This window comes from Podarcis muralis, chromosome 5, assembly GCF_964188315.1.
Source record: "Podarcis muralis chromosome 5, rPodMur119.hap1.1, whole genome shotgun sequence".
Taxonomy (NCBI): Eukaryota; Metazoa; Chordata; class Lepidosauria; order Squamata; family Lacertidae; genus Podarcis; species Podarcis muralis.
The window spans coordinates 88,399,568-88,426,870 of record NC_135659.1 but is presented as its reverse complement, the minus strand read 5'-3'; the positions used below and the strand labels follow the sequence as shown (position 1 = coordinate 88,426,870).

Genomic DNA, 27,303 nt, shown 5'->3' with positions numbered 1-27,303 from the left:
GTTCCTGCGCGCTTCATTTATTTATCTTACTTGCAGTTTTATCTGCTGCTTCAAAATCAAAAGTGACCGAAGCGGTGTGCAATAAAATAAAACCATTATCCTGGAGCAGCCTTCAGCCTGCCTTCTGGCAGCCAAAAATCAGTAACAGTCCGGTTTTGCTCCACCTTTCCCTTTCAACACATGCTTATTATGGAGGGAGCGCCTGTCAAGTGATATGGCTGCAGCCCATATTCAGTGCACACCTGGACTCACTTTTTGTCTCCCACCAATAAGTTGCTTGTTGTTCTTGCAGCTTTCTCACATTTTGTAAGGAAGGGGGACCAGAAGCTCAACTCTGGGCCTAGAACTCCGACCTGTCCTCCTCCTGGTTTTCTCCTGGGAATCATCGCTGTATCTGGTCGCAGTGGCGGCGCCAGCTTTGCCCCCCATCCGTCAGCACCTCGTACGACAGAGGGCCAGTGACCCTGGTGACTGTGGCAGGTACCCATGCTGGGCCTGCCCCAAAATTCTTTGCGTACGCTGGGTCCTGAGGAGGAATGAAAGTCCGCTCAAAGTATCTGCTTTATATACATTATTTACACAATGGGTCCCACGTGATTGGCTAATTCCAGGATTCTCCTGTAGGCCAATCAGGTTGTGGATTCACTTCCATCTGGAGCTGGACTGGGTGGCTCCTGCAGACCAATCATACTGCTGCATTGTTCTAGGACCAATCAGACTGCTGCATTCTGAATCCTATTGTTCTAGGACCAATCAGACTGCTGCATTTTGGATCCTATTGTTCTAGGACCAATCAGACTGCTGCATTCTGAATCCTATTCAACTCAGTACATAACAAGCTCTGTGCATACGTTTTGAATAAGGCGTCCAGAATAAGGGAAACTGTGGCCCTCCAGGCATTGCCAAACTACAACTCCCCTCTTCCTTGACTACTGACCATGCTAGGTGTACAATGTTGGCATCAGAACCTGCCGCCCTCAGGCAGCTTTTGGGACCCAGCACATCCCACCACAGATGGCAGTCCTGGGGCCCCAACACAGGCATGCAAGTCAATATTTTATGAATATCCTCCATCTCTTTCTTTCCTCCTCTGTATAAGAGCTTTATCAAAGAAAATAAAGAGTATCGGAGCAAAGTAGATTCACCAACCTTTTTTTCTTTGGCCCTGCACTTTCTGCAGGCACAAAGGGGAAAGTTTCACTTGCTGAGCTCGTTGCTGTTGAAGACGCAGGAGCAGGGTCAAAACAGAAGTTCACAACTTTAGACCAGCTTCATATTTTTTTTAATTTACTTATCAGCCAGCGGCAGTATACTGATACCAGTGAAAAACCAAGTTAATCCAAGGGCAGCATTCAACAGAAAGAATGGAAAAGCATCTCAGCACTTACGAACCTTTGGAATACATGCTAGGCCAGTACTAAGAGATCAGACATGATCTGTGTTCTTTGCAATGAGAGGAGGGAGAAATAAGAGTTTGCCCAGGCCCTCAGCTTGTATATAAAGTCTCACAGAGCATGTGAGGTGTGCACCTGTTAGAATCCACTAATCAAGTACAAAACTCCTCTAAGGGGAAGTTCACTATCCTGTTGCAATGATCAAAATCTTCCTTCCTTTACTAAGCACCCACTAGAGAAATGGCAACTCCAACTGCTTGTTTAAGCAGAGCGGAAAGGTAGCATTGCAGGGATTAAGGAGGGAGAAAATGGTCGTCTGAAATGGCTCTGTAAACTCTGATTAGCGTCCACCACAGCTAGCCTTATAGAATCATACAAGAGTTGGAAGGGACCCCTGAGGGTCATCAAGTCCAACCCCCCAGCATTGCAATAATCTCCGCTAAAGCATCCATGACAGATGGCCATCCAACCTCTGCATGAAAACCTCCAAGGAAGGAGAGTCCACAACCTCCCGAGGGAGACCTTTCCACTATCAAACAAGCTCTTGCTGTCAGAAAGTCATTCCAGATGTTTAGCTGGACATCTTTAGTGCACGTATGATGTTGATGATTAAAGGCAGCAAGAGAAGAGGTAGGGAACCACCCCAGAGGGCAAAGGCTCCTGATTCTGAAGCCATAGTTTGCAGGCTTCAAAAGCAGTATACAAATGCATGCAATTGTTGCATGCCTTTTGTGGCGATCACACAGGGTCCCCAGACGTTTAACGGTCTATTGATCCCCGTGCCACCACGTCCCCGCTGACACCAACCTGTTACTCTCTGGTAAAACACTGAGTCCAGACAGTTGTTAAAAGTGAACCAACCCCCCCCCCCCCAAAAAAAAACAAGTTTATTTTACAAACATTAACAAGTTTATGGTTTCTCAGGTAATATTCCTGTCAGGATCTTAACTTTCGTTTCTTTACCGGCCTATACCTTCCTAATACCTTCTGACTGATTATCTCAACTGTTTTACTGACTCCTCTTAACAAATTCTCCCCCTCTCTAACACCAGACTAGCCCAGCCCACAGACTTATCTTCTCTGTCTCTTCTAACTCCAGACTGTCTTCTCAACCACCCTAACTCTAACTCCCTCCCCCCAAAAACCTCTGTGCTTAAAACCTTAAAGGTAAAGGGACCCCTGACCATTAGGTCCAGTCGCGGACAACTCTGGGGTTGCGGTGCTCATCTCGCTTTATTGGCCGAGGGAGCCAGCGTACAGCTTCCGGGTCATGTGGCCAGCATGACTAAGCTGCTTTCTGGGGAACCAGAGCAGCGCACGGAAATGCCGTTTACCTTCCCGCCGGAGCGGTACCTATTTATCTACTTGCACTTTGACGTGCTTTCGAACTGCTAGGTTGGCAGGAGCTGGGACCGAGCAATGGGAGCTCACCCCGTCACGGGGATTCAAACCGCTGACCTTTTGATCGGCAAGTCCTAGGCTCTGTGGATTAACCCACAGCGCCACCTGCATCCCTGGCTTAAAACCTTATACACAGGTAACTCCGCCCCTTGGGTTCCCATTGGTTAGTCATTTTACAATTAGTTAACCCTTACCTTACGAACCCAGTATGATGTCACACACCTAGGAGGGCAAACGCCACACTCCCCAATCTGGCACTTACCCAGGGTTTGGTTTCCTTGGAGTGAGGGACAGCGCAGACTGTGGAATCTTTATGATATATGGCTTATTTACACATATACACAACCTGAGCCTAGGATGGAGGAGCTCACAGCATTAACACCCCCAAGGAGTCTTTCTTCTCCCATAGCCACAGCCTTGTATTCCAACAGAAATCAGGCATGGCTCCGTCTCCCAGCTGCCCAGCCTGCAGCCTTGCTTCTACCTTCTAGCTGTTCCCTCTGGCCTTTGTCTTGTTAACTACCAGCGAGTTGAGGGAGGGGGACCTACCCATCTTTCATCTGGCACAGAGCCACTTCCTTTGTGACCTTAATGGCCCCTACTTAGAGGGCTATAACTTCACCGGGAAGTTAGCCTGGCTATTCAAGGGATTCAATCCACGCTGAATCCAGGCATTAGAAGGGGGCTCAAGCATACAGTTTACGCCTTCCACCACCAAAAAAACCTCATAACACTATTAGGTTGTTTTTTTAATGTATTATTATTGGATTATAATTGCAGCTGCCACAGACCTACCGGAAAATCAGAGTTTTGTGTTACCATATTTCATATTTACCAGCGTCTGCAAACAAAGGAATTTCACCATATACAAAACATAGCATTGGGCTTTGCCCTTGGAAAAGGACAAAACCAAAACAGCCGGGAAGAGACAGCCTGGGCAATGTTGAAAGGGCACTGCGGGGCCGGAGGGAGGGCAGGGAGAGGAAAGGAAGGGAACAGGGCAATACAAGAAAGCATTGAAGGTACCAAAGGTGAAGACATCCCAGGAGATTCTGGTAACTAGGCTTCGAAAGGTCCTTGAGTTTACCTGAACTCTGCAACTCGGGAGTTCACCTGCCAGGACTCATAAACATTATGGCAGTGATAAGGCCGAGTTGGTAGCGTGCCAGCAGGACCCAGGTTCAAGTCTAGAAGCTGGCGAGAGGTTTCTAATGCTGACTCTGCAACACACTGCGTAGGGCTTTAGTCTCAAAGAAGAACAGGTAACGTGTTTTTATGAGTCCACACTAAAAACTCCATCCATGCTTTGCTTAAGCGCAGGGGTTCTGGCCACATGACCCGGAAGCTGTATGCTGGCTCCCTCGGCCAATAAAGCAAGATGAGCGTCTCAACCCCAGAGTCGGCCACACTGGACCTAATGGTCAGGGGTAACTTTACCTTTACCCCAGGACATATACTGCCACGGGAGCCAGATTAAATCAACCGGCGGGCAGGATTAGGCCCCCAAAATGGACTTTGGGCATGCCTGGCTTAAGGAGTGAGCCACTGGTCTGCGTTTCTGAAAGTCATAAAAGTATCACTTGATGAAAGCAATACCAGCTCCTTCTAACCTAACCCAAACTCATAGAATCATGGAATCGTAGAGTTTGAAGGGACCACAACGGTCATCTAGTCCAACCCCCTGCCATGCAGGAATCTTTCGCCCGATGTGGGGCTCGAACCCACAACCTTGAGACTAAGAGCCTCATGCTCTACCGACTGAGCTTTTGCTTATGTTTCGCCATAGGATGTGACATATGCGCGTAGTAGTAGTACAGCAAAAAGGAAAAGCTCGTTCCTTCTTCTGGAGATGACGATTTACTGTTTGGAGGGGCATGTAAAGCAATAGTGTTCCAGCACAAACATGCAACCGTTACTCATTCATTATTACCTTCATTGCTATTAGTATTATTTATTGCATTTATATGGCTGCCCATAAATAAAATGCTCCTCGCAGCTTAAAAAGCAAAGGCATTTAGAAAAGCTTTAAGAATATAGACTTACCAGCTTTAAATAAAAGGGAGAGCCTTACAAAGTTCACACAGAAGCATAATATTGCTTACTTTAACTCGCCTGTGGAAACAACTCAGGGGCCATTAAGAAGAAAAAGGATAACAACAAGAAGATTGAAAGATGGGACTGGTGAACACTAAAAGCAGCAGAAAGATGAGATGATTGGACCCTACTGAACTCGAAGCATGGGAAGCCCCAACAAAAATTTATAATTTGGCAAAATGTTTGGACTTTATGATATGTATTGGTATATTTTGGAATAGTTAATGTGATATGATTGGATTGTTAAATGGAAAACTTAATAAAAACTATTTTTAAAAAAATAGAAAAGCTTTGAGAATATAAGAGAGTAGCTTGTCATTGGCCTCATCCAGTAGGCTCTTCTTATGTTCTTTGGGCAGACCCACGCCATACCTTTAAAGCACATCCAGGTAAAGGTAAAGGTACCCCTGCCCGTACGGGCCAGTCTTGACAGACTCTAGGGTTGTGCGCTCATCTCACTCTAGAGGCCGGGGGCCAGCGCTGTCCGGAGACACTTCCGGGTAACGTGGCCAGCGTGACAAGCTGCATCTGGCGAGCCAGCGCAGGACACGGAACGCCATTTACCTTCCCGCTAGTAAGCGGTCCCTATTTATCTACTTGCACCCGGGGGTGCTTTCGAACTGCTAGGTTGGCAGGCGCTGGGACCGAGCAACGGGAGCGCACCCCGCCGCGGGGATTCGAACCGCCGACCTTTCGATCGGCAAGTCCTAGGCGCTGAGGCTTTTACCCACAGCGCCACCCGCGTCCCTATAAAGCACATCCAATGCACATTTAAAGCACACGAATACTGGGAGCTGTAGTTTCCATCCTTGCAGAGCTACAATTCCCAGCACTCTTAACAAACAACAGTCTCCAGGATGCTTTGAGAGAAGTCCTGTGCTTTAATTTGCATTTGGGCTTTATCTGTATGGTGTGGATCTGCCCTAAGGCTACTGGATCCGACTTTTACTCAGATCTCTTGTAAAAAAGTGAAATGTGCGTTCAAAAGCTTTCTCTCTTTCTGTCTCTCTGCAAGTGAAGGGGAGAGAAATGACCAGAGAGGGTGGTGCCCACGGCCTTTGCTTATAAATCCAAATGTGCCCCCGGCATAAAAAGGTATCAGAAGGTATCAGAAATTAGATCTCCCTAAGCATTGCTTACGTGCAGACAAAAATGGGAGGGGAGATGTTACATTGCAGAGGCACACTAGAAAAGCTTTCATTCCAGTTGTTTGTTGGGAATTTTAATTTATATAAGCCACCTCATGAGGCCTACATTCTAAGAGGCAACCTAAAAAAACCCTCTTTATAAATAGATACTTTCCAGTATGGAGATAAACATAAGAACAAAATGAAGCTAATTTATTTTTGTATTTATTATTATTATTATTACAGTATTATTATTATTATTATTACTACTAGTGATTGGTTTGTGTTTTTTGTTCTTGTTTTTAGATTGTGTGTTGTATTTTGTGCTCTTGTATTGTATTTTTTTGTTGTGAACCGCCTTGAGATCTGTGGATGAAAGGCTGCATACAAATTTAATAGATAAATATTGTTATTACTTATTAAATTTGTATACTGCCTTTCATCTGAAGATCCTAGGCCAGCTGACAACAGAAAAACACAAAACGAGAAATATATATATATATATATAATTTATATATAAATTATAAAACAAGAAATATATTTATATTATATTATAATATTATATAATATTATATAATATTATATTATATAATATAATATTATATTAATTATATTATATTATATTATATTATATTATATTATATTATAATAATATAACACACACACAAATTAACAATACGCCCCCCTCCCATTTTATACCAGACACTTGGTCCACCTGTATTGTCTACACCAGGCTTCCTCAACCTCGGCCCTCCAGGTGTTTCAAGACTACAATTCCCACCATCCCTTACCACTGGTCCTGCTAGCTAGGGATCATGGGAGTTGTAGGCCAAAAACATCTGGAGGGCTGAGGTTGAGGAAGCCTGGTCTACACTGACTTTCAGTCCCTTTTCCTAGTGTCACGATTCAGTCACTGGGATTGAATCTGGGACCTTTTGCAAGCGAAGCAGACACTCCGCAACTGAGCTGTACTCCTTCCCCAAGTTGTGTCAGGCAATCATTTTAACAAGCTGAATTTAGAGAGTCTTTTTGGTGTGAGTGGTTACAGTTACTGGACGAGGATCTGGGAGTTCAGGGTTTGAATCCCCACTCTGTTGTGAACCTCCCTGGGCGACTGTGAACCTGTCTGTATCCATACCCTTTGACATGTCCAGACCAAAAACTGGGCCACACGTCTTCTGGGCGGACCACGTGACCTCATGTGAAATCATGGCCCTGAAAAAAGTGCATGGAAGGGGACAAGATTGCAGTGTGAGATCATGTGAGATTGCAGTGCTCAAAATGACTTCCATGCTCTCGCTACAGGACACACTGGTTTTCCCTTAGTGGAAACAAGTCATTGCCTGATCATGTCATTGAGTGAATCAGGCCTTCAAAAGTCCTTTTCGTGTGGGGAGATAAAATAATAATACAGTGGTACCTCGGGTTAAGAACTTAATGCGTTCTGGAGGTCCGTTCTTAACCTGAAACTGTTCTAAACCTGAAGCACCACTTTAGCTAACGGGGCCTCCTGCTGCCGCTGCGCTGCCAGAGCACGATTTCTGTTCTCATCCTGAAGCAAAGTTCTTAACCTGAGGTAATAGTTCTGGGTTAGCGGAGTCTGTAACCTGAAACGTTTGTAACCTGAAGCATATGTAACCCAAGGTACCACTGTGATAAAGTTCCCAAATGAAGATCTGAGGGAATTTTGCAAAGAGGGTTGTTAACAGAGCCGTCTTAAGTTAACAGAGCCTGGAACTGATGAGACACTTTCATTTTTAGTGCAGCAGTTATCACCCCTGGACAAAGAGCAAGAAGGAATTTCAGCCCCCTAGAAAAATACACAAATGCTCAATTGCAAAAAAAGCAGCACATCGGCAAGCTTGTTGCTTTTCCCCATTCCAAACTCGCCACTCAAGGGACTGCCGCTCTGTTCAAATTACCAACGTGCAGAAAGCACAGAAGCCCGTGTGAGTAAATGTTTCAACAAGCTGGGAAAATGCTGTTGAGCGCACTACACACGTTGTGAAATTGATGCAAGTTTGTTACAAGTGTGGGCAAAATTATAGCAACTCCTGTAAGACATGTGTAGACAGACACACACGCCAACTCCACTTGCAGGTGCTCAAACCATCCTTTTAAAACACATGCCTGGAGAGGCAACTATCAAATGCAAGGTTACCCAACATGGCGCCCTCCAGATACTGCAAGACTACAGCTGCCATAATTTCTGAGCTTTGGCCATGCTGGCTAATGCTGTTGGCAGATGTGGTACAAAATATCTGGAGGGCAGCACGTTGGGGAGGCAACGAATCCGTTCTTGGCGAGGCAGAAGCTCCCATGTGCTCTGCCATCCCACCCCAAAGCTGCAAGTCAGGCTCTCTTCCCAAAATGCAGGGGAGTTCCCCCCCCCCCCCCAGCTCTGGGAGACTCCAGGACACATGGCCAATTAACTGCCTCAAACTTTCCTCAAAGGAGATTGTGTCTTTTGAGCCTGACATTTTACGGGATTATTTTAAAAGCCAAAAAATAGTTTTGTTTGCTTTTTAGACCAAAAGCTGAAGAGAAGGAATTAAAAAAAGAATGAAGGAACAGAAAAGGCAGGTCTATTAATAGAGAGTTGGCTGCATCTGTAACTCTGAAACCATGACCTGCCATCGCTCCCTAAAAGAGTCAATATTTTGCAAAATATGAGTATTGTTAAATGCTCAGCGTTGACATTTCCTGGTCTTTGCTAATTCTCCTTCACTGTATACTTTAAACTTCCTTACTAGAATTTCCCCCAGCACCTTGCTCTTCCTCCTAGAGTTTCTGACTATGACAGTAGCTGCTACACTATCTCCAAATCAGATGCCCACCCCAACCCCATTCATTCCCCAACCCCAGACCTTTCATCTGCAATCTTCCACCCCTTCCCCAGCTTACAAGAAAGCTGTAAGTTCACAGGTGTGATCCATGCTCTCCCCAAAGCATCACACAATTATGTGTCGACAAGGACTTTCTATATGGGGTCCCTACAGATTATGTCTTTTTTATTGTGCATTCATGATGATTTGTGCACACGATGGTGTCGGAACAGTTACACACAATGCTACTTTCAATAGTTTGCAGCTGCAGAAGTGGATGTAATATTTTGCTTCCAATCGGCAAATGTCCTGTAGCTTCCTGCTGAAACCCTGCAACTTATTATATTGCAGATGTTGCAGGGGTTGCCCGTTTGTTGTCCCATTTACACTGGGCTATGGTTGAGGTGGGGACTGTAGTGAAGGTGGGTTCCCAGAAGGCAAGACACAGTGATAACAGCAAGAACATTTGTTGAACTAGCAGTACTGGACAACAGGGGCAAAGCAACTGCTTATATACATTTCTGAAGCCCTGGGCCACTCCCACTCCCACCGTGATTGGCTGTCTAAACTTCCAAGCTGCGAATCATGACTCAGAGTTTAAGGGCCAGTGGCAGAGGCCCAAATCCTGAAATGTTCTGTGATTGGATATCATGTATCGAATCAGAACACAGGGGCTCAGAATCCTGAGTCCAGACTCAAGCTCAGGCAAACACAGACCACTGAATACATAACAGGGACCATCTGATTCACACGCTTCCCAGTGCTTCCAGACAAACTTACCAACGGCATCAGTAATGGCAGAGAAGTTTCTCTGAAAGACAGCTTACACGTCGGGTGCCGATTTCCTTTCAAACAGGGATGGGGAGCCTTCGCAGGACTCCATCCCCCCAGCTAGCATGGTGAACCGAGGATGGAAATTTTAGTCCAATGACATGTACCAGAATCCTTTGCAGCAAACCAGACATCCATGTTGGGTGTCTTTCAGTAGATGAGCTGATGTGGAAAGATTACCCTAAAAGGTAGAATGGCTGAAAACAACTGGCAGGGTGTGTTGGGTCTGTACCAGGGGACTTGGGTTCTACAAACCCACCCTCACTCATGAAGCTCAGTGGGCCAGTCACTATTTCTCAGCCTGACCCAACTCACAGGGTTGTTAAAAGCACAAAAAGATGGGGGGGCATGTATATTTTGGGGAGGAAAGATGGGATATGAACTGGAGAAATAAATAGGAGCCAGGGAACATGCGACACAGCATCAATACAAAAGAACTAAGGGGCACAACAAAACAGGAGGCTGAGAGTTCAAGCTGGACTAGAGGTAGAAAGCGAGCCATGCTTTTTTTGAAAACATTGGTCTGAAGCGAAGAACTCTCCCATTCTCTACTCCTGGGCCACTCAGCCAGCCTTCCATCAAAGAACTGTTTTTACTGCAACCCCAAATCAATGCATAAACACCAGGATAGCCACTAACAGCACCACAAGGTACTTCTGAACACTTCTGGCTCAGAAGCCGTGCAGGCGCCAGGCAGGCCAACGACAGCAAACCGAGCGTATTAAATTCTTTCAGGAGAGGCAGCCTCGGTACTGTTTCACTAAGCTCGCTCGATACATCCTGATTTTCTGACAGAGGGTTGTGTTATTCACAAGGCTGTCAGGCTCACCCCAGCTTGGCCTGACATAAACCACACGGAAGACAATGCCTGGCTCCGCTGTGGGTGACTCTGGGGTGCTGATCCAGCCGAGAACATCACGACCAAGAACCAGGAGTGACTAAGGTACCTGAGCCCTGGGTCTCTTGCACGGGGCCAAGGGATGGGTGAATCTGTCCATTTCAGTTTCTCTCCCTTTTTTTTAGTTCTCCCCATTTTCACACCGGTTTGCAATTAAAGAAAAGAAGTAATCCTTATGAAAATTAATCAGCATTTTTGATGTGAATTTCTCCTAACACAAACATTTTGGTATGAAATTTCCCCAATACAGGCAGCTTGCTTTGCACAGCAATTTCCCCTACTCTAATTCAGTTTTGTATGCTGTTTTCACCAGCATGTATATTTTCTGCACATTTCCCCATACTCTATGCACTTTTGTGCACACTGCTGTGCTGGAGAAGCGCACTGCAAAATTCAGAGAAGTGCGGATTTTGAAGAATGGCCCTGTTTTGGTCTTCATATTGTTTCAAAAAGTGCAAATTAGGCAGGTTTGCCTTTAAATGCAAAACGAATTGTATTTCTCCCCATTGTTAACCTTAAGGATTTTTTATTTTTTTAATAACACCTTTCATACTGGTTGGTTGAGCACACTGTGAATTTTATCTTGTATTTTTATGTTGTGACCTGTTCCGAGATCTACGCATGGAGGGCGGTATACAAATTTAATAAATAATAATGTAATAGTAATAAATTCCACTGCGGTTGGGTCCCTAGCTACCAGCCGTCTTAATTTTCCCAGAAGTAAATATCTGTCCTAAGCCTGTGCCCTAAAGGTTCCTCCAGATTATCCATTTATTCAGCATTCACTAGCACAAAACTTGCACAGTATTCTGGCTACGTCCAGTCTTTATTGAGAATTCGTTCGACCCACACTTGCCAGTAGATTTCCCCATCACTTTCCTAACAGCAAAAAGCTCATTCTTCTAAGTGGGTTTGTTGTGCTAGGGGGACAGAGTGTCATTAACTGTCCAATACTGAATTTCCAATGCACCCTTGAACCGTTCCCACAAAATAGGGCCCCAAGAAAACCTAGCAGAACCCCTGCCCAGAATGACATGCAGAAAGAAGATATAGAAATATTAGGAAATGCGATAGCAAAAACAGGATCAGGAAGTTTGAGTGGTGAATACTGTTATGGGCTTTCCTAGGGACACGGGTGGCGCTGTGGGTTAAAGCCTCAGCGCCTAGGACTTGCCGATCGAAAGGTCGGCGGTTCGAATCCCTGCGGCGGGGTGCGCTCCTGTCGCTCGGTCCCAGCGCCTGCCAACCTAGCAGTTCGAAAGCACCCCCGGGTGCAAGTAGATAAATAGGGACCGCTTACTAGCGGGAAGGTAAACGGCGTTCCGTGTGCTGCGCTGGCTCGCCAGATGCAGCTTGTCACGCTGGCCACGTGACCCGGAAGTGTCTCCGGACAGCGCTGGCCCCCGGCCTCTTGAGTGAGATGGGCGCACAACCCTAGAGTCTGTCAAGACTGGCCCGTACGGGCAGGGGTACCTTTACCTTATCATCAGAGACAGATTTAGGGCAGATTGACTGGATTCGCTTCACTGGGCACTGAGCCTAGGGGGCGCTGCAGGGCACTGCAACTATAACATACCGGATTGAGCAAAACAGAAGGAGAGAAGCAGGGGGCAGCAAATTTTGACCTTGCACGGGGCACTGCTGAAATTTGAAAGACCAAAGTAGACTGCCCTTCCCCTCTTTTCCATGGTTCGCTTTAGTTTTCCTTATCTAACTGCATATTCAAAAAGCCCAACCCCTCTTTAAGTAGACCCTATATCACATTTCATTTTAATTCGTTTTCCTGCTTCTATTATTCAAATGTGGCTCATGTTTACAGTAATTCTTCATATATTCCACCAATATTCTCTCTTAAATCTTTCTTTCTTTTAGTCTCGAATTCTATTTGTTAATTCAGCCATTTCCACATATGCCATCAATTCTATCTGCCACTCCTCTTTCGTCAGTACTACTCCTTCCTTCCATTTCTGTGCATATAAAATCCGGGCCACTGTAGCTGCATACATAAATAAGTTCCTTTGAAAGACCAAAGTCTGCCCCTGCTATTAGATTTCTAGAGCCGGGGCTGTCTGAATGAGAGGACCTAACACAATACCTGGCCAAGGTCTTGAACTTGACAAAATAGTGTTAATAGATGTTAATATTCAGGAGAAATGTCTCCATGGGAGCATTTTGGATATGATGAAAATGCAGAACTGACACGTGCCTCCTCTTTACTGACCTCCACTTCAACCAGCTCCCTGTTGCCGTTGTAGAAATAATTTACAGAATCTCCCACTGGAAGGAGGGATGCACAGCGCAGATTTCAAATAAGGCACAACTAAGTGCAGATAAGCACAAGTGATATATCGCAGTACACTGTGTTTCCTCACCCTCCTTGGTGGGTTCATGAAAAGTATTCCGATTAGGTAGGAAATACTTCTGAACATACATTTTCCTTCAGTCATTCAAGCCAGGAAGAATGATCAGCTACAGTTTTAAAATACAGTGCACCAGAGTGATTCTAGACCAGTGTTTCCCAACCTTGTGCCTCCAGATGTTTTTGGCCTACAACTCCCATCATCCCTGACTAGCAAGACCAGTGGCAAGGGATGATGGGAATTGTAGGCCAAAAACAGCTGGAGGCACAAGGTTGGGAAACACTGTTCTAGACAACGCTAATACAATTTCATATTCTTTGGCCTTAAACATACATAAGTACAAGAAGAGCAAAAGTTTATTCCCTGCAACTTATGGTTAAAGGTTGCACATTTTGCTCCATAAAAGCAGATAGAGACTGTAAGGGAGTATAGCATATTCTAAAACTCAACACACACTCGGAAAACCAGTTAAATAAATAAATAAACCATGGGCATAGATTTACACTACTTGCAACCCAAAACTCTTTGGGATCCATTTCAAACTTCTTTTTCGAATTGTCTCCAGGAACTCTCAGGAAATTCTTTGGTGCTTTACATACACACACACTAAAGATTTAAATTGAGTAGAACTATATTTAAGAGGGACTCGTGAAATTGAAAACATTCAGGTCCCGTTATCTGAAATTCGGGGCAGATGTAAACCAAGATGTTCGCAGTTCAGTCTGACACTACGGCTTTAATAACCAGCGCACTGTGCCAAAACGCTCGTTCTACTGATTTTGAGATCAATGTTACTCATGGAATAAAATAAACATCCATGCCAAATGACAAAAAATTAACTGCTCTGTTTTATTGTTATTTCCACTGATTCAGTAGGTTTAAGGAGAAAAATGTAAAGTGCTTTTCTTTTCAGTTTGCCAAAGCATGGAGAGTTTTTAACAGGCACAAGCCAACACCGAGAATATATGCACAACTTTCCTTATCCTTCTATACAAAGAAGAAGAATTATCTCCCTTCTCAGCCTTCAACGATTCTAATTTTCCGACGTCTCTCATTAAGCCAGTTTTTCCAAAACTTGTTTAATATGGAGAAGACACAGACCTGCCTTTATTGTTGCTGGCAGTAAGGAGCACTGGACAGGAGAGAGGGCTGTTCAATTTATCTGCCCACCCCACTCCCAGTTGCCTTGCCAGGCAGGATGGATGGGAGCTGATTCTTGAGGAGGAGAGTGGAAACAGCTGCAGATAACTGACTTGAATCCCAGCCCACATACTCCAATAAGAGCACCATTGCAATGTAGTGGGTATCACCTGTGTCCTGATGACACCTTGCTCCAAAACTCCTAATGACCACTCCCAATGGCTTCATGCACAGCAATGTGACTTGAGAACACAGAAGCACTCATCCAATGCTGTCTTCTGGAACTGTCCCTGGAAATATCACTGGAACCACTGCAGAACAGTGCCCCCAAAACCCATCTCCCGTAGATGGTCCTGGAGGATGCAATGGTCAATGATATTGAAAGCTGATGAGATCTCTAGTAAGAGCAACAGATTATCCTCCCTTCCTTCACTCTCAGGACAGAGGTCATCCATCAGGGTGACCAAGGCAGATTCAGTCTTGAATCTGGGTCTGAATCCAGTTTAATCAGTTTCCTCCAGGAACACCTGGTGCTGCTCTGCCACAACTAGCTCAAGTTCCTGGCCCCCAAAAGGGGTGACAGGTGGTGGTGGGTTTTTTCCCAGCAGTGGTTGAGCTTCAAGGGGGCCAATATCACCCACTCACACAATGATGTGTTCATGTCCAGAATACACTCAGCCATGCACCACGGCTAGCTTTAATCAGCCAGAAAAGGCAAGGGTCCAGAGTGCACATTGTTGAGCGCATACACACAAGCAACCTGTCAAGGCCTGGATAAAGAGGAATGTTTTTGCCTGGCATCTAAAGACATGTAATGATGGTCCCAGGTGAGCCTCTCTGGGGACAGCATTCTGCAATCGGGGAGCCCGTTCCCTTGCTTCCACCTTCGGAGGCACATAGAGAAGCATTGGAAACCTCATCTAGCTCGCTATGGAGGTAAACAATTTTGTTCTCCAAGTGCCCAGCAAGCAACTCACAGAGGGTCTCTGAGGTGTCCTGAAGAGCTTGGTTGGCCTATTTCTCGAGGATGAAATGGAAGCAGCAAAGTCAGCCTTCTTTGCTGCTTTCACCATCCCACAGTAGGCATACTTATGTGCTCTAGCATGTGTTTGGTCATCTTTGAGGTGGGACTTCTGCCAGCTGTGCTCTAGCCTGGCCTATTTCACTGCATGCAACTTCCCATGATATGAGGGAGCTGAATGTGCTCAGCAGTGTTGGAGAGGGTGCTCAGGAGAAATCCTATCTATAGCCCTCCACATCTCATTACTCCATAGTGAGATGAGTGCCTTGGCAAGATCGCCAGTTCTCTCCACCAGAAAATCCCTCCAAGCATTCAGGAATCAATTGGAGTCTCTGGGGGCAGGTCATCCTAATGCCCCCCTCCCTTGCAGGTGACATTAGCCTAGACTTCACCAGGAAGTAGTCTGACAATGACAATAGGGTCATAGACACACCCATTATTTCCTGACCATATACCTCTTTACCAGGAGCAAGGATCAAATCGAGGATATGTCCTGCATTATGGATTGGCTCAGTTACCACTTGACATAGCTCCGTGGTTGTCGTGGAGGCCACAGAACCCCTAGCCAGACAAGTGAGAGCAGTCTCAGCATGAATATTGAAATCCCCCAAGACAATAGTCCTAAGGTTCTTCAACAACATGCCAGAGACGGCCTCTACCAGCTTGGTCAGGGAGGTTACTGGGCAGCAGGGTGCTTGATAGACCAGCAGCATCTCTTTGGAGCAACATCAGGTGAACGTCCTCAAGGCTAGCCCCAAAATATAAAGGTCTCCTGGTGAACATATATGATGGATCGCAGTAACACATAGAACATGGCCCTCCAGTCTGTGCTGATGCTGCAAAAGAGTACCTGATTGGAAAAAGCTGGGAAAGAGCCACACACCCTGGTCTTGGTGATAGATCAGCTCCCTCTTCCACTATCAAATTGTGGGTGAGCAAGGTCTTATTATGAACTGAACTGACATTCAGTAACGTAACAGTCAGACTTGTATTTGAGCAACCAGGAACCAGCAGCTCCAAGGATGGTGAAAGGGAAACCATGTGGAAGAACACAATATCTTAGGATGGAATCATCTCTCCATAGGGCCACAACCTTCTCCACCCCATCAAGCATTGAGATAGAAGAGGTACTTCCATCCCTATCTAACCCCGTATTTCCCAGACACATATTGAAGACACAAACACTCTCACAAAGCCAGATATTCAGTACCGGTAGGTCTTCTACCAAATGATGCCATGAAACTGGAAGGCACCTAGTGCATGTCAATATCGGGGTTAACCCACCCCTAGCTCTCACCAGAGACAATAGGGATGATGGGAGTTGTAGTCCAACAACACCTGGAGGGTGAGATTGGGGAAGGCTGGCATGCCACATCAGAAGGAAAACTGTTATTTGGGGAACAAGTTGCGGTTATCCTACAATAAAAAATAAACAAACTGAGAGAGACCATGATATATGGACCTCAGGCAGAGGAGAGCTGAAAAGAAGAGAGCCTGGATTTCGTTTTACAATCAGGCTTGCTTTCAACCCCTTTTGCATTTTGTTCCACAATGTTTTCCAACTAATCTCCACAACCGTAAAAAAGGATAGAAATTTAATGGGTGTCTGAAATGAAAATTGGCATTTTCAGGATTCCGGATTTCAGATTTCTGTGCGCTTCCCACTGTTGTAGCAACCTTGGTATTTTCCTTCTTTAAATATGGCTTTTGTTTTGTTTTGAACCTCGCAGACAACTTCTTTCTTTAAAGAAGAAGACGAAGACGAAGACGAAGACGAAGAAGAAGAAGAAGAAGAAGAAGACGACGACTGGCCTGGTTCTCACAGCGATGCTTATTGTTTGATGAACTCAACAACATCAAGCATTGACTTTTATGTATGAAGAGGCCAGCAGCCGAAGAAAGTGTGGTGTTATCTTTCCTCAATCTTGCTCGAAACCTCAACCCAAACCACAAAGAAAATGGTGTTCTGCCCAGGGCTTCATTTCATTCCAGCATACAGCCCAGTATTGACCTGTATACGTCAATGCAGTTCAGAAATATTTGAAGAGAAATGCCTCTGAGCATTTGCAGAAGGAATTTCCCTCCCTACTGAGCAACTTCCTCACACCCTCAGGAATAAAAACAGCCCTTAGATAATCGAAGCATGAAGTTAAAAAAAATGGCAACAGCCCTGCTTGGTTGGCCTAAACCATGAGGGAACTTCTAAGAAGCCATCCACGGCAAATAGCCACTGACAGATCTCTCCTCTGTTAACTGGTCCAGTGTCCACAAGACAAGAATAAATGAATTTTAAAAAGCATAAGGTGAAAGGAAAATGACAGGGGCAAAAGCTTATTCTAATGCTAACTTCAGGAGAGCCTATAGTTCAGTAGTAGAGCGTGTGGTCTCTATGCGAAAGGTCCCAGGTCCAGTCTCCAGCATTTCCTGGTAGGGCAAGGAAGGACTGCCTGAAATCCTTGAGACTTCCTGCCAGTCTGTGTTGGGAATACTGAGCCCAAACCAGATTGCTGGAATGAAGCAGCTTCTTTCTCTTCCTTACCATACACTTACTGAAGTGATAATGCCGGCACTCTGGGTAGCATCTCTCTTACTTACATTTATCAGTGGAATGAGCTACTGAAGAACCACAAGTAGGACTTCCATACCACCACCCAGACAAAGGACTGCACCCAGAGAGCAGCCTTATTCAGGGGTTCTGTGTTTAATATAAACACATTTATCGGAAGAGTGAGGCTGGGAGCATTAGCTGTGCCTGAACCATGTCTCGGTCTCACTCCACAAGTTGGAGAAGTGTTAGAAATTAGCCAGGCACCAGGAGCATTTTGTTGCAACCACACGGAGATCTCTGGATGCCCAGTTGGCAACTAGGGGGAAGCAAAATGTCACTTTAGAGAAGGATCTGAAATACTTCCCTTGAAGTTTGAATTAGTTTTATTCTGGATTGTTTTATGCGATGTTTTGATGTGTTGTGAACTGCTTTGAGATTTGTTCTGCTTTAATTCACAGCTGGATTAACAGACATACATCTGTCATCCAAGATGCTGAACAAAAGCAATGACCGAAGTGACAAACTATCCGTGCTCCTTAATAAAGAAAAAACAACGAGCAAGCAGTTTTCATATAAAACTGCTGGACGTCTTAGCTGAGAGAGGGAGAGAGGTCTTTTTCTGTTTGTTCTTTGCACACTTTTCTCCTCAGCACATTTTACAATTGTGGGGCATTGTACGTAGATTCAATATGCATGTCATAGAAAAGATGTTGCAAAATGAAATCCAGAACCTCACACAGAATTCCCCAAGGATAGGTGAGTATGGAAGGGGAAGAATGTCTAATTCTTTGGAAACCTGAAATTTGCCCTGACTCACAGGCTGCAATGTTCTTCACACTTACTTGGGAGTAGGGCTCACCGGACAAAATGAGACTTACTGCCGAATAAACATCTACAGGATTGGGCTGAATAACAAATATATTTTTAAGACAATGACTCATTTTATTTTTGCATAAGTGCCATAAATATATTAATTTTTTGTACATGACTCTCTGTTTCCTCAACAATAACAGTAGCTACTTTTAAAAAAAGTTTGAACAAGTTTGTTTTTAAAAAGTTTGAATGATATTTTCTGGAGAAGCCCTGGTACCATTAAGTAGCTTCAGATGTGTATACAGATGTAGTCTGCAAATAATTACAGGTGTGCAAAATGTTGTTCAGGTGTCCATTAAATAGTCATTTATTCTTAATATGAGTTGATTATTAAATGAGCAGAAAGACTTCATCCAGCTCACAACCACCCATCCCTTTCTTTTGCTTCTTGTGCCAAGGGGGAAAGACTATTATACCTTTCCATGATAGCAATTATATTTTCTCTCTTTCCCTTTCCTTCTTTTTAACAAAGGAATGTTCAGCTTGGATTCATCAACGTAAATCTCTGCATTTTATTAGCAAGAACTGAATGCAGGAGTTCCAAGGGGCTGCTTGCTGCAATTTAAGAAAAATAACATACATAATTGTGTATGTTCTTCCTCCTGAATATAAAAATACAAACACCCCCCCCCCCAATTTATTCTGCATGTAATGAAATGATTTACTGGTCTTTGTATGTATAACCTTTTTTAAAAAATCTATGGAAACAAGCATAGGAATTCTCTTCGAAAGCAAAAGTAAAAAGAAATAATCATGCAACTAATAATCAAATAATTAATCTCTTTAAATGCTGACACTCGCTACTTCATCCTTCTGTCTTAAAGCTGCATTTTTCGGCATACTAACTTGGAAGCAAGTTCATCTGGGATTAGGTTTTAGCAATACAATACAGTTTTAAAATCCAGTGAATATTAAGCATTGCTAACAGGAATGCCTTTGAAGGGGGAGAAAAACCCTCTCTTCATTTTCGTTTGTTTTTCAACCCAAACCACAGCACTATGAACATTTTCAGAATATTCCTAGGAATATGTTGTCTGGAATTTCTCACACACTCTCTTGTTGATTATTATTACATCAGGCTGGGAAAAGTTCTTATTACTTGAGAAACCCTAGAAACGAAATAAGATGCCAGGACTCAAACATCTCGAGAAAGACCTGCGGGTCTCAGTAAATAGGAAAGAAAAGAGTTATGAGCACAGTAATTCAGAGGCGGTGTGGGGGGTCTGTGTTCTCTCTGTTCTCCAAAGCTGTCATTATATTGTTTTATTTTCTAGCTGAAGTGCTTGGGGTAGCTTAGGAAGCGGGATGCCTTGAAAAGTCAACATGGAGACGAAACGAAACGCAAAACTTCCAAGTTGCTTAAATGCCTCCCACAAACTGGGTGTCTGGAAGGCAAGTTGCCATGCTCAAGATATTCCTTGTGCAAAACTTAGGAAGGAGAAGCCCCTCCCCAAACCCCAAAAGCAATTTCTCACCCCCTTTACCGAGCTGCTATAATAATTAGGAGCGTGTCTATTTGCCCGAGCCCTGCATGTTTTTGCCTCGCTTATCTAGCCCAGTCAAAATAAGCACCCGGTTTGCCTCCTAAACTGGGGGGAAAGAGGGGAGGGAAACAGTCAGGTCTCTGCAAATCTCTGCACCTCTCTGCCAAGACGTAGTGACAGCCCTTTCCCCAAGCCTCTTAACAACCCCCCCTTCTCCCCCCACAAGCTTGCCCTATCAAGTTTCCTCACTTCTAATTCCACCCATATCTCACTTAAAAAATAATAAGATTACTCTTCTGTGATTGACTGTTCCCTCTCCCTATAAGGGAGGGGGCCGGTCAACCCTGTTATTCTAAAAAGGGGTTTCAATAAGGTCTCTCTGCCATTTTCTAACTGCCCAGTCGGCTGGCTTCAGAAACTCAGAGAGAGTGCTGAAAGTTTCATTCCCTCTCTTCCACACGCAAGCAGATCTCCTTTCTTCTCTGAACCCCCTTAAATACACAGGGTTGTGTGTTTTTCTTTTCTTTCCCATACCCTTTTTTGAAATCAGAAGATGGAGAAGGTTCAAGGTTTCCCTCAGAAAGCCAGTCTGCAAACCAAATCCTGCAAAAGATTTACTACCATTTCCCCTTCTTATTCTCCCGCAGTTGAAACATTGGGAGAAGGGAAATGATATTCCAAGCTGGTCCTAATAAAAGCCAAGAAAATATTTAAAAACAATTCTTCTTTTTAAATAAAATAAAATAAAATAAAGTAACAACCCCCAAGCCTATCTGAAATGTACTATCAGTAAGTAGCATCTTTCCCGGCAAGAAGATCTAAAGTAGAACAAAACCGACCAAACCTATCTGTATATCCCCTTCGGTAGCTCAAAAACAAATTAAACCAAAGTAGAGGGGTTGGGGGAGGAAGAAAAGATTTCTTTCTTTTTAAGCCTCGACTTTTCTCCCTGCCGTGTACAATGCCTCAATTGAGCCTGTTTAATTTGACAGAAAGGGGGTTCTTGCCTTTGGGAGGGAGGGGAGACCCCCTCCTACAGCAGGACCGTGGATGAGGAGAGGACTGGATCAGAAGGGAAAGCGTTCCCTGGGGAGTTTCACAAAAGTACCACACATTTATTTTCAACAGCTGCTATTTTTAAACCAGCTCTTGCTATTTTTAGAAACACCAGCGGGGTGTGTGTGTGTGTGTGCTTTTTCTATTTAACAACTGCTGAACTCTGACCTCACCCAGGCAACTCGCTGTTCCTCTTCTCCCTCTCCCACATAAACTCTCCCAGTCACGCATCCCTCCCTCCTGTCCCCCCCCCTAAAAAAAACACCTCTCCCTTTTCTTCTAATCCGTTTCTCACATGACAGGCCTCCCCAGTATCCCACAGAAACTTGGCTTAACTCAGCCTTTGCCAAACTGAAGCCCTCAGGGCATTTTGGGACTACAACTCCCATCAGCCTCAGTCCAAAAGACGTGGAAGGCACCAGGCTGGCAAGGCCTGACTTAACTCTTAACCAGAGTTGGAAGGGACCGTCAGGGACATCTAGTCCAACCTGCTGCGATAAAGGAATATTTTGCCCAACCTGGGGCTCGAACCCGCAACCCAGAGATCTAGAGTCTCTTCCTCTCTCGACTCTCCATCGCATAATGTCTGCATAGACACTGCGAGGACATTGCTTTCCCCCAACGAATGCTGGGTAGTAGTATCAGTCACAGAGCTACAATTCCCAGCACCTTTAAGGATTATTTGGGGGGGGAAATTCCGTCCTTCGAAGGCATGTTGTGTACACAGCCCCTCCCAGCCCCTCAACAATACATACTAGCTGCTCTCTCTTTCTCGGACATTCATGCATATTTTCCTTACAATGCCTCGGCCAAACAAACCACAATTCCAGTTCCACCCCCTCAGAAATACTTTCCCCACACCTAAACATCGCTTTCCTCTCACACGGCCTCTGAAATGGGGATCCGAGGAAGGCGCTTCTTCTCCCTGCCACGTCAGAATCCCTTCAGCCTCAGGAATGGAAACGAGCCCCCTTGAAAAAGGGGGTGTCCGTCTTCCCACATATAGTGACAATAGCTGAAACCGGATTTCTTAAATCCAATTTAGGCAGGGATGGATTTCCCCCCCACTCAGAAACCTGGTCACCCAGCTGCCTTAATAGCAGCATTAGCAGCAGCAGCAGCAACAACAACAACAACAATAACTGTGTTTTCTACTTGCAAGGCTTAAGGGCTGAAGGTTTAGCAGCCGAGCACCTTGCTTGGAATGCAGAAGGGCCCAGGCTCCCTCTCTGGCTGGGAAATATCCTGAAAACATAGGATCACAGAATTGTAGAGTTGGAGGGCACCTCAAATGTCATCTGGTCCAACCCCTCCAATGCAGGAATCCTGCCCACAGGTGGGCTCAAACCACCAGTCTTCAGGTTAACAGCTAGACGCATTTGCCCATTGCACGACGTACAGAGCTACAGTGGTGCCTCGCAAGACGAATGCCTCGCAAGACAAAAAACTCGCTAGACGAAAGGGTTTTTTGTTTTTTGAGCTGCTTCGCAAGACGATTTTCCCTATGGGCTTGCTTCGCAAGACGGAAACGTCTTGCAAGTTTGTTTACTTTTTCTTAACACCGTTAATACAGTTGCGACTTGACTTCGAGGAGCAACTCATAGAACGCGGTGTGGTAGCCTTTTTTGAGGTTTTTAAAGCTTTTTGAGGTTTTTGAAGCTTTTTGAGGTTTTTGAAGCTTTTCCAAAACTTTCCCAACACCGTGCTTCGCAAGACGAAAAAAATCGCAAGACGACAAAACTCGTGGAACGAATTAATTTTGTCTTGCGAGGCACCACTGTACTGCTGAACTAGACATGCCAATGGACTAGGTCCACCTGGGTCCATACATTTAGAAGAAACGTGCTAGGAGGAAGGAACGCTTGGCAAATCCACACCGTGATCAACTCCCACCTGGAAACCAATGTCCCCACTGTGGAAGGACGTGTGGATCCAGAATTGGCCTCCACAGTCACTTACGGACTCATTGTTAAAACCATTTTTATGGAAGACAATCTTACGAGTGATTGAAGAAGAGGAGGAGCTACAGTTAGAGCAGGTATGGCATATGTTTAGAGAAACCTGGGAACCCTAGTTTGTTAAGGGTGCTTGGAATTGTAGCTCTGTGAGGAGCAGACTATAGTTCCCAGGATTTTGTGGGGATAGTCACGCATGGCATGAATGCCATCTATGTTTCTCGCGTTGTGTATGTTACTTGAAGCTCAGCGGTGCAGAGAAAGCAAATGTAGAGACATTTGTAATGTGAAGGAGAACTTCCACAGTAAAATTTCTAATACCAAGACTGAGCAAGAACTGGGTGCATGCAAATATAAATGCAAATCGGGACTCACTTTGTTTTTTTCTCCCACAGCTTGAGCCAAGGGCTTCCATTTTCGCTGTGCCGGATAGACATATCGGCCAGCAATTCAAATGCCAAAACTCAGTAGCATGACTTTCCCCTTCCACATGCTTCAGAAAGGGCAGCTGCCTTATTTCAAGTGTTAAAGCATGCAACTATATTCAATTTGTTGCACAAATGCAAAATTCAATTCCATATGCATTTATCCAGTGCTTTTTTTCTGGGGGGATGCAGGGGTACACAAACCCCTAAACATTTTGTGAATCTTTGTACTTCCGTCCATTTACTGCATTTATTTTTCCCGATTTGAACTATAAAATGGTGATTTTCTTGAGTCAAAACGAGAGTACCCCTAAACATTTTTTTTATAAAAAAGCACTGCATTTATCTCTCTCTTTATAAAAGCAGAATCAAAAAAATTTTAGATGCAAAAAAAAACAAAACACAAATTTCTATACTGCTAAATCTAGAAGGACTTATTCTCAAAGCATTGAAAAAAAAAATCTCAAAATGTTTAAAAATTGCTCCACGGAGAATGCGATGAGAGGGTTAGTGACGTTACTGACCTAGAGGCAATCAGGGCTGTTTGCAGCCAACTTCAGCTAGAAACAAACAGAACCAATTTTCTCCCGAGCCCAATTTCAGAGCAAGGGCTAAGCATCTAAATGGGAAAAAAGGATCCATTTGCTTTCACACTGAGTTTACTGGTCAAATTTGACCCAAGAAATACCAGCTGCCTTGGGGCAGCTGCCTGTGGGCATCCAGTTGCTGGCCCCTAATCTAGATTAATAGGCACATAACAGGAGGCACTGAACCCTTCTCTCCTGCTTTAGAACTATTGACTCTCCATCTTTTCCCCCTTTCCCTTCTACCCGCCAGTTTCTCGCTCTCCCTTTCTCCATCTCCCCCCACCCCAAGCTGGCCCCTTGTACTCCCCTCTCACAAACAGAACTCCCCCCTTCCCTTGGAGGTTTGTTGTTGTTTTTGTTTTAAAAAACCCAGAAACTAAATGAATTCCACCTTGCATCAGAGTTGGCAAGCTACTTTCTCCAAACAATACAGGAAAAACAAACCGTCCCCTTTTCCCCACCCTACACCGTCCCAGGCCGCTTGCGGGCTTAGGATGGGGAAGTTGTGCAGGGTGCAAAGTCCTCTTTTGATCACCCAACAAATCTCCTTTCACTCCAGCTTTCATCCTTCCCTCCGAGCGCATTCCTGCCAAGAAGGGGGACGGGAGGGAAATGAAGCAAACAAACACCACTGTTGCTACGTTTTGCACTTTATACCCTTTTATATTTACAATCCTCTCTTGGGCTAAAAATAGCAACTCATGATCCATTTATAACTGGCCGGACATGCCCTGGAGCGGGCTGGGCAATGGGGAAGGGGAGGGCTCCCTTGCGTTCCATCTACCTGAGCTCATGCTGCATTTAAAGGGGCCACCCAGCCATCCTCGGCCTCGATTCCCTTCTGCTGAAGCACCGCTTCCTACTGGATTTTATAGGACTGAAGGTGGGTCCTCTCGTGGAGAGACTCGCCTGTGAGGAAAGACGACAGCGTTTGGGACTTTTTGGAGAAAAGATGAGAACGAGGTGACAGGGCAGAAGTTCATAAAATTACACATGGCACAGAGAAAGCGAGCCGAGAAAGTTTTTCTCCATCTTTCATAACACCAGAATTTGGGGACATCCACTGAGTGTTGGAAAATTCAGGGCAGATTAAAGAAAGTACAGTCGTACCTTGGATCCCAAACACCTTGCAAGTCAAACGTTTTGGCTCCCGAACACAGCAAACCAGGAAGTGAGTGTTCCAGTTTGCGAATGTTCTTTGGAACCTGAACGTCCGACGCAGCTTCCAATTGGCTGCAGGAGCTGGTGCCTTGATTTCCAAACATTTTGGAAGTCGAACAGACTTCCAGAACGGATTCAGTTCGACTTCCAAGGTACCACCGTACTCCTTTGGGCAGTGACTGATTAAACGATGGAACTCACTGCCACTGGAGGCAGTGATGGGCACCAGCCTAAATGTCTTTGAGAAAGGATTAGACAAATTTGTGGAGGAGAGAGATATCAAGGGCTCCTAGCCATTAGGGCTATGCTCTGCTTCTACAGGCACCAGTCAGTCTTGACAGGCAATGGAGTGCCCCTCTGGGGGTGAAGTCAAATCGCTATGTAAGTAGCACGGAAGTGACCTCCCTGAGGTGCAAGCCTGGGCAGTGTGTATGGGGGCCCTGGGCTGCCGGATGACAAGACCCCGCTCTCAGCTACGCTGATGTGGTCCAAGGAAAGCAGAACAATACATGTGGCACCACCTTGGCTACAGGAGTTGCTGGAAGGAGGCAACTCCCGATATTCCTGTAGGCCAAGGAAGGGGAACCCCTGACCCTCCAGATATTTTTGGACTACAACTCTCATCAGGTGAAGCCAGCATAGCCAATGGCTAGGGATGATGGGAGATGTAGTCTTCGGAGGGCCAGAGGTTCTCCACCCTTGCTATAGGCTGTTTTCAGAAGAAGCGGAAGAGACAGACAGTACAAAGGAGCTACTAACTCGGGAATGCGATCATCAAGAGGGTGAGCAAATGCAGACACAGGGAAGCATCAGGCAGAACACAACAACAAAGTGTGAGTGGCTCACACTTCCTTTACACCACCCATGTGCATCCCATCCAAAGCCCCGAGATGCACAGATCTCCCTTGATCTCCAAAGAAGCACCAATGTGCATTCTGGGAGCGCCTTAATCGTTGATCATGTTGCAATGACAATCCAACTTGCTGTCTTCACCAGCCCTGTGACCTCCAGATACCTTGGGCTACAATTCCTACCAGCCCCCAGTCAGCCTAGCCATGGTTTAGGGCATGGTATTTTGAGATCCAACGGCAGTCGTATCTCTGAAGTTGAACGGAATCCGTTCCGGATGTCCGTACAGTTCGACTTCCAAATTCAGAAACCAAAGCACGGCTGCCGATTGGCTGCAGCAAGCTCCTGCAGCCAATCGGAAGCCGTGGAAGCCCCGTCGGATGTTCGGGTTCCAAAGAACGTTCGCAAACCAGAACACTCACTTCCGGGTTTGCAGCGTTCGGGAGCCAAAACGTCCGAGTACCAAGGCATTCAGGATCCAACTGTTGTCCAAAAGGGTTGGTTTTACCAAGGAAGATTTCCCAAAGCACATACACCGCACTCTGTGATTTTAAAAAAAGGCCCTTACCTGCTGGTGCATTCTTGTAGCAGGATGTTCCACACCTAAAATCGATGTGTGTGTCGCACACAAACACACACGTGTCCGCACAGTTTCCCCACACAGAAGTGACCCCGGATGCTTGCGTCGTCATGTGGCAAAGCCGCATCTCAAGCAGATTAATTAAAACGGGAACACCTTCCTTCTCTGAAAGCTAACGGCAACTAGTTGAGTCAGGGGCTGCATTATAACCCGCGCTTAATTGGCACAAGCAGCAAACACCAATTAGTTGCAGATCACCTGGAGTGCTCAGGCCTATTTTTAGCCCTGAAATGCGGGAGCTTGTCTAAACCGTTTTGGAATATTTTACCGTGGAATTAAGGGTGATGGGGTGACTGGATGTGAACATGAGGTTTTCAATCTTGGCTGGGCACGTTAAGTCAAGTGACAAACAACTACCAATGCGCACACCCACACATATCAAATTGGTCTTAATCCTCACGCTGCAGTTTAAGATTGTTTTTGCCATGGGAGCATATTCACCCAGTGCTTTTCAAGCTGCACTGGCTCCCGGTGAAGTACAGGGTCAGATTTAAGGTGCTGCTTTTGACCTTTAAAGCCCTTCACGGCCTAGGACCCTCGTACCTACGGGACCGCCTCTCCTGGTATGCCCCACAGAGAGCCTCAAGGTCCATAAATAACAACACCCTAGTGGTCCCAGGCCCTAAGGAAGTTA

The 27,303-nt window shown here is 45.3% G+C and overlaps 1 protein-coding gene across 3 annotated transcripts in view; it reads right to left on the bottom strand.

Moving 5' to 3' along the window:
* The window catches only part of GNAS (GNAS complex locus), a 177,016-nt gene that overhangs the window by 121,954 nt on the left and 27,759 nt on the right, over positions 1 to 27,303 (bottom strand). The window contains exon 1 of one of the 3 annotated variants that reach the window (XM_077929321.1): positions 21,004 to 21,023. The exons of the other annotated variants lie outside the window; for them this stretch is intronic. The gene's annotated coding sequence lies outside the window, so the exon portion shown is untranslated. Of the gene's footprint in view, positions 1 to 21,003; positions 21,024 to 27,303 lie in introns of those variants that run through there. 3 annotated transcript variants of the gene reach the window in all.